Source organism: Corvus cornix, chromosome 17 (assembly GCF_000738735.6).
Source record: "Corvus cornix cornix isolate S_Up_H32 chromosome 17, ASM73873v5, whole genome shotgun sequence".
Taxonomy (NCBI): Eukaryota; Metazoa; Chordata; class Aves; order Passeriformes; family Corvidae; genus Corvus; species Corvus cornix.
The window spans coordinates 3,420,436-3,429,019 of NC_046346.1; positions in this window are offsets into that span (position 1 = coordinate 3,420,436).

Genomic DNA, 8,584 nt, shown 5'->3' on the forward strand with positions numbered 1-8,584 from the left:
GGCGGTGACATCTTCCTAGAAGTGTGACAGAGACGGTAACCGGCGAGACAGCAAGGGGCAGCAGTCAGGGGAGAGGATGGAGGACTGGGCCCCTGGCTCTGCCAGGCCTGGGTTTGCTTCCCACGTGTCCTGCCACCTGCAGAAGATGCTTTGATGCTGCGTGCCTCAGTTTCCCCATCCGTGTGGGAGCTGTGCGTAAAGGGAAGGAGGATGGGAGCAGTTGTGAGCCAATAACACTGTGCAAACACTGCCACACTCAGGAGCGGGGTGAAGATACACAGAGTCCCCTTCCAGAGGCACCTAAACCTACAAACCTGTGCTATAAACAGGGCAGCTAAAGATCCTGGGAAGGCTGCATTGGTCTGTCTCTATTTCTGTGTCTACCCCCCACATCGATACACTCACTAACTAAATAACCAACCAACCTATCCATTTATCTATCTACTCTATTTCTCTATCTATCCACCCCTGCATGTGGAATGGCCCTGCTCTTCCAGAGCTGACACCTTTCAGAACAAATCCATCCTATGAGAGTCGGTGTTTTGCTAGAGAAAGGTCACTTCAGCTGTTTGTGTGGGAGCTGAGGCCAACTCAATATCCTTCCTGTCCTGACATCCTTTTCCAGGCTGAAGCCCTTTCTGGAAGCACACAGAGGAAAAGCACAGAACAATATCTGCCTTTACTTCCCCCTCCTGGGCTATATCCTTCAGTGTCCCACTATCCAGGGGTTCTGCTCCATGCTGGAAGAAGGAATGGCTCTCAAATCATGTCTACACATGGCTGCTCTCCTGGTTTACCCAACAAACAGTGAGGTCTCCTGGTGTGTGGGAGCAGCCCTTAAATTCAGTGACCCAGAGATCTCAGAGCAAAGCAGGGATGGCTTGAAAGTCTTTCCTGGCTGCTGTGGTTTCTCTTCTCTTGGATCTTTGTTGTTACATGCCCAGACAAAGTGACAACACCTGCACAAACTCTGTCAGCCTCACTGTGCTCCCTCCAGCATCGAGCTCTTCTTGCGACCTTCCTCCAAGAGAAAGAGCAGCAGAGATGCTGCCAGCTCTGCTGGGAAAGGAGAGGGCAGGGGTTAAATTCAGGCCTTGGAGAGCTGAAATATTCCAAACATAAGGCGGATGTGGCACTTCCCAGACTGCATGTAAATCAGAGACACATGCTCCCTCCGCTATGGCAGCACATGTGCGCTGTTTATTTGGAGGACCACATTGCCACTTATTTTTGTTTCCACCCAGTCAGGACTGGAAGGAGTTTGCTCCAGCCCTCCATGGCAAAACAACACACAGTCTCTCCTCCCCCAGGACTGAGGGCATGAGAGCTACCTTCAGTTTTTTGACCAAAAGAACTCAGCATTGCCCTTTCTAGATGAGCTCCAGATCCTCCACCAGCCCTGGAGATTTCTCTCCCTCTGAACCCAGCCAGGAGCAACTCAACATCAGGAAACCATTCCAGGGACTGTTCCACATTAGCCGCAATCCAATTATTTTGCACAGCCTGGTGATGTCTTCCCACACCCCTTCCCTGGCCAGGGTGATGCCATTGGTGATGTTGGGCAGGTTGGGGGTGACCAGCCCAGGGAGAGTCTGGACAGTCCAGCCCAAGGACAGCCTGGACTGTGGCAGCACAGGAAGGGACATGGCAAGGTCTGACTGTTTGCACAAGCCCAGGTTTGCCCCAGTTGGCATCAGCATCCTGGGGGTGAAGTCCAGTGCTACGCTGTCAGTGGGCAAAGGACATGGACACTGTGGAGACTTTTAAGCAGCCAGAGGATCAAAGGGGACAAATGTCCCTGGAGGACAGACTTACAGAGCCAGGGTGAGAAAGGGTTACATGTCCTGGGCACGGGCAGTGCCCTGAGAAACTCCCCAGTGCAGCAGTGCTCAGGGCTGGCTGCAAGGCTGCTCCAACTTCCCTCTTGGGTGTCTCTGCTGGGTATTTTGCAAGCAGAAACTCTTTTCTGGCTCAAACCAGCCCTGGCTTCAAGCCAGGACCTGTGGCTGTGGTGAAGGCAGGGCTGAGGCACCACTAACAAGCCCAGCTTGCTGTGCATCAGCCCCCACACAGCCCTGACTGCTCAGTGTGACTTTCGAGGCTTCACCTCCTCCTCCATGTCACCCTGGCTCCTTTTGTGCCCAATTCCCATCTATTTCTTGCTCCAATGTGCCCCTTTGCTCAGCGCCCAGCCCAGGCCAGGCCAGGCTCCCCGCAGGGATCACAACACGGATTACAGCGATCTGCAGATGGGATTTGGGCTCCTGGGAAAGGTTCTCGCTGCCATCCCTCCTTGCCTCTTCAGTCTGAGCTCTGCATTGGTGCGGCAGGAGCGCAGCCCTGCAGGCGCTGCCTTTCTGCAGGGTTAGTGCTCTGCTCGGCTGGTTGGAGTCACTTACCCTCGGAACCTGCGGCGCTACGGCAGCACTCCAGGCGTGCAGTGATCCCTCAGGAGCGCAGCATCTGCTGGATCCCCCCTGGAAGGGTGTATTTCTGTCTAGCAGCTACCATATGACTGGAGCAGAGAGCGAGGGCTGGCCCAGCTCCGCGTGGAAGTGGCCTTGTGTCACCCAGGAGAGGCTGGGCCCCCGCTGTCCCCGCCAGCCAGATGTGACTTGTCCAGTGATGCATGAGTGCCTGGGCTTGAGCTTTCTTAGTTTTCCTTCCTTCCCAGTGCCCCCAGCTGATGGCAGGAACTGGAGGAGGCAGCTGAGATGCCGGGGATGAAATCTGCTGTCCCCTGGCACACGAGTTCTGTGTCCCCAGAGACAGATTCACCCTGACCCACCTCTCCCCTGTGACACCAGGAGCTGCCAGGTTGCCGGACCTCTTGGTGGGTTTTGGTACCCAGCCATGCACAAACATTCTCCTCTGGTGGAAGGAGAAGGGCACAGAAGACAGAAAATGAACCTGGATCCAACATCTGATTCCCCCCAGTCCCGAAGGGGCGGAGGAACTGGTGTAACTGGTCAATTTAACAGGTGGGAGGCTCACACTGGGCAGATACAGGCACCAAAAGCCACTCTAGGGAGGATGCATAAAGGCTCTTTGCAGCCATACACCAGCTTGGGTTTCCCTTCTGGATTCAGACTGAGGTGTTTCTCCCTGTTGAACCCAGGACTGACAAAAAAGGACCCACCTGGAGCAGCCCCCACTGCATTTTTTGGCTCTGTGATGCCCATACCCACCCCACAGGCAAAGCTCCCAGACAAGCCAGGATTTTGGAGCTGCTGGGGCTTGCCCAGCTGCAAGGGGTGTTTGTGAACCCACTCACAACATCACAGTGCAGGGAAAACAGCCAAAGGGGGCTGGGGGAGACAAAAAATCCAAAACACAAACAGAGCTGGGAGGGAGGGGTGGAGTGGTCCTTGCTTTTCATGCTCAGGTGAGGCAAGGCAGGAAGGAGGAAGGTTTTCCTCTGGATCCACCAAGCCCTGAGCCCCTGGGGGAGCTACCCTCACTCCTGAGAGCACAGTCCCTGCTGTGGCACCTCATAGTGATCCCCCTCAGAACGCAGCAGCTTTGAGGAGAGAAGAGCAAGGGTTCCCCACTCTGCAGCCTCCTCCATCCCAGGAGCTCTGGAAACTTCCCTGCCCTGCCAGGAGCAGCACCACGAAACCTGGCAAGGGCACAGCCGATGCTTCCCTCCCCCTCCACACAAATCAGCCTTTATCTCCTGGCTAAGTGGGCAAGAGGTGCCTCTTCCGACACTGAGGAGAGCTGGGAGCGCAAGGCATGGAACGGGCAGCGCCTACAATGTCTCTTTGTAACGGGGCTGAGGAAGGCTGGGGAAGCAGAACGGGTTTGCTTCACAAAGACCAAAATCCTCCCAGGGGATCTGAGGGTAAGGAAATCCCCAGCTGCCTCTGGCCCCTGTAATTTGGATGTGAGGACAGACTGACCTGTGAGGACACAGGTAACGGGGTGAGAACCGTTCAGGGAGGGCTCCTGGGAGCTGCTGATCAAAAGTCCTGCATGGCCAGGCAGCTGCTGATGGAAACAAGATGTGGGGAAGGACTAACTGCTGCTTAATTTGGAGCTGGAAAAGATCACACTCCCTTCAATGGCTTGGAAGCATATTGATCTGACTGTCGTGGTCCCAGGCTGTCGTGCCGTGTCAAAACAAGACGTTTTGATCAGACTGAAGCAAAGGAAATGTTGAATTTTCCCCTTAGGAAAAGAATTCCCAGGACTCTGAATTTCATCCTGGCTTGAGATTGCCCTGCTTCAGCATTTCCCATGGGACAGGGAGGTTTTATTCTTCTTTCCAAGCTCTTGTCTCTCACTTAAGATCTTCTTCTGAAATTCTGGACTTAGTCTTCCCAGAGGGGTCAGGTTTATTCATAACTGAGGAGGCCAGAAGGCCTTTTAAGTACTATTGTAATTATAACTGAAATGTCCAGAGACTCCAGATAGAGCAGAGGCCAAAGACGAGCACAGAATGCCTCGGGACCCTTGAGGAAATGAGGAGATCTGGCGCACAGATTTGGACAGCCATGGATATGCCATGGAAGCCCTCATTAGTGTTATTCTGCATTATGTTTATGGCCATGATACCAAGACAGAGCTCCCACAGGGAGACCGTACAGGAGCATCAAAACAAACGGTGGTGAATGGAGAAACATGTCCCACCTGCTGCTGTCAAAGGCTTTTTCTCCTCTAAATGCAGCAACACAGACTCAGAGACTGAGCCCAGGCACTGCAGCTTGGCAGCTTTAGCCCACAGACGCGTCCTGAGTCACGGGATGGGTTTCTATTCCTGTTTTCTGTGCCTTTGCAGGCCAGTTTGGTACGAGGTTTTGTCACCCACACTCACACAGACGTCTTTGTTGAGGAACTTCTTGGCCCTGTCACCTCCATCTCCTGCTGTGCCGGAGGTTTCCACCTCCACCTGCCTGCACAGAGCAGGAGGAGCTGCACAGCCACATCCAAGGCAGGCTCAGGTCGGTGCCAGCCTGCAGGAGCACGCTCCAAAGCGTGGCATCTCTTCATGGGAATCCAGAGCAGAGTATTTCCAGAACACACCCGCCTGTTTCAGCATCAGTCCCCAAATTTTGGTCACTCAACCACCCACATCTGTGAAACACATTCCCAAGTCCCCTTCCCACCTGCTGTACCTGGGACTGGCATGACCTTGGGAGTAAACCAGGGGATTGGGATTCTGCTTGCTGTTAATAACCCACTCACAGCCCAGAAATGGGATCAGCTTTTGCTCATGGCATCAGATCCACCACTGGTTCCCAAGGGTTTTGTGGCACTTCAATCCCTTGTTGACCTAAGTGGCCATGAAGGCCTTAAAGATATTTGGATAACAAGTAAGACCCCACTGCAGCAATGCCAAGAACCAGCTTCACTCTGAAACCTGCTGAACCTTCTTTTCTGCCTCACTCCTGCCAAGACCGTTCCAGGTGACCTTTTGCAGCTCATTTTTCCCACCCACGAGATGTCAGCATCAATGCAAAGTGCTTGGAGTTCTACAAACTGCGCAGTGCTGGTGCAAAGGCAGATGTTGTTGAAAGCAGGGCTTGGGATCAGTTTGGCCCAAAAACCTGCAGCCGAATATTTGGATTTTGATTTGGCCACTCATACAACAATCAGTTAAAGTTTAAGCAACGTCCAGAGATCCCATTGGCTCCCGTGAGGCCGAAGGACACATCAAAGTGAGGTGTGGAGCTAAATCAGGATTTCCAGCGGAGTCTAATTGAGTTAAACATTCAATTCCCAGGATATGCCTGAATCCCTACACCTTTTCTAAAAACAAGATGTGAAGATAACTTTGCTTCACCTGGATAAAGACTTGACGGGTTTTACGCCCAGCTTGTCTTTCCCAAAACATCATGTTTTCCATTAAAGGGAGCCATTCAGGAAATGAGTGGCTCCAAGCCTGTAAAATGTTGAAGCCATGCAAGCAGGGACAGTACCCAACAGTGCCACTACTTTTGTTTCAGTGGCTCATCCCTGACAATGATGGAACAGCTCCTGATCCCAGGGTGGCATCAGAAGCGCCTCGTGATTTTGCAGAGCTTTTGAGAACTCGAGTTTTCTTCTGCTTAAACAATCCTCACCTTAAAAATGAGGCTATGGAGAACTCACTGCAAATCCCTTTGCATTTCCTTAGTGCTGAGGAAACGAGTGAGATCAACTCCAAACTCGCAGCGAGCTTGCCCTGCCAGAAATATTTGTGCTTGGACCAGCAAAGCCAACCTTCCCAAGCTGGCTTGGGAGAGCAGACTCTTTGTTGTTTGGCTCCAAGGGAAAATGTTGCCAGCTGCCAGCATTTAAACCAGCAGTGCTGCTGCTGAGCACGAAATCAGCCAAGCAAGACGTTGTGATGGGGAGACAGAAGGGAAGAAAGGAGGGCATGGACTCGGTACAGAAACCACCACGCCGAGAAACCCAGCTGTGACACAGAGCTGGAGCGTGCTCGGGGTGAAGCCAGACGAGATCAGGAAATTGGGATTGTTTGCTTCTTATTGCTGCCATCCTTCACCCATTTGTCCTAGGAAATGGGGCAGGAGCTTCTAAAAACCTGCTGGTGCCATTTCTTGTCACTGCCTGACCCTGCCCCTGGTCTGACAGCCCTGATCCGTGGGGTGACCATGGATATTGCACTGGGAGGATGACTCAGTCTCACCGAGGATAAACTTGAATTACTTTGAGACATGATCATGTTTTTTCTCGGGGTCCATGGCTGTGATTGCTCCCACATCACACCCTCATCCTCCCTGCTTTTTCCCACTCTCCTCGGCACTTGCAGATGAACCAGCAAGATGAAAGCAGATGTTGGCAGCTCTCAAGGCTTCTCTTCCTGAGCCAGGCAAAAGTGACTTTGGTTTTCCATGCTGCTCTAGCAGACTGTTCTGACTGAGTGCACAAGTGGATATGGATTTATGGGGAATTTACCCATCCAGTTGGGAGCTGTAGAGTCATATATATGTGTATATATATATATAAATATATTAAAAATTCTGTTTCAAATTAATATCCCAGGACTTTTCTTCATAAAACCAAGAATTTACACAAGCAAAAAGAAAAATTAACATCAGTGTGTTTCCCACAAATAGAAAGTTTCACAGAGTTTGGGTTTGGTAGGCGTACATTTCAGAATCTGCCCACAAATGTTTTCTGTCTAAAACACCTCAAAAACTTCCAAGTGAAAAGTGACAGAATGTATCTCTCTGCAGTCAGAAATGGGATTGCATCATACACAGACACAATCAGGCTGGTTTTCAGCTAATTAGCTCTGATCCAAACAGCAGCACTGCTTGAGCAAAGCTGTAGGAGACCCAGGGCAAGTTCCATGATCAGGAGGTCCATGGGGGTTAGAATAAGATGATCTTTTAGGTCCCTTCCAGCCCAAATCATTTTATTATTTATTATGAATCCATGCCAGAGGGGCTGGAGTTCCCTGGAAGGCCATGTTGATGCCACTTTGAACATTTCCATGTACTCCAGGGAAAATTCTTCGAGGTCCCCAAACATTAAAATATGAGTTGGGAAAATATTCCAAATTCCTTTGCAAGAGTGGGAAAAAATATTCAAAGTTAAATCTGGAGTGTTTTCCTATATTTAAAATAAGAGCTTTAAATTGCATTTTGTTTTAAGGGACGTTTCAATTTTACATTTGTTTGCATTCTATGATGACACGAAAGGCTGGAGGCTCCCGGTGCTGATGAAGTTTGAAGGAGCTGCTCTCTGCAGGGAGTTGTGCTGGACCAGGGTTTGGGATCAGTGCAGCAGCAGCCTCCCAGTGCTTCCATATCCAGCTAATATGAAGGAAAAGCTCCCGCTGTCTCCAGCCGATTGTAATTCAATTGTAAAAAAAAATTTGCTCCAGGTGGCAATTTGGCATCTGCTTCCATTTCCCCCTGCGGTGAGGGATTGCAGGCACCGCTAACGAGGGGCTAATTTTGCACACAGTGGGCCGGATCCCCGGCTCCTGCAAAGCACAGGGAGCACCATGGAATTGGATGAGCCCTGGGAGTCAGTCCTTCCTCGCTCGGTTGCAACAGCAGCTCGAAGCTGTGAGGTTTGGGCTGCAGCCTGGGACGGGCCCTGGGGTTGTTGTTTGCATCCGCAGCGTCTTTAAACATTCTCGTGCCGTGTTATCGCTCTGGAATTCCAGAGTGCTGAGTCCCGGCTTCAAGCAGCCAGAGGAATTTGCTCCCCAAGCATTAATGTCTTCTTCTTCCCCAGAAGGATCCCCTGGGATGGCTCCTGTTGTGCGATGAGGGTGGGCTGGTGTCCTGCCCCGGATCCGGGTTTGGGCTTGGTCACCTCATCCAGCTCTGGAACATGAGCTGGGTGATGAGACCATCATGATCCAGCCGTGGTGGGAGTGGGACAAGCCCAGGGTGAAGAAAGGCTGCAGGACTGGGCACTGCTGAAGGGCAGCAGCCTCCTCCACCCCTTCCTTTCCATGGGTACCCAGGTTTGCATCAACACATCCAGAGGCAGAACTGGGACCTGGTCTGGGGGAGATGCACCACGTCCTGGATCCTCACTCCTGCTATTCCCACTGATTCTGAGGACAAAAGAGGAGGCTTCTCCACTCAGCTGCAGGACTCCACCGCAGGGTGAAGCT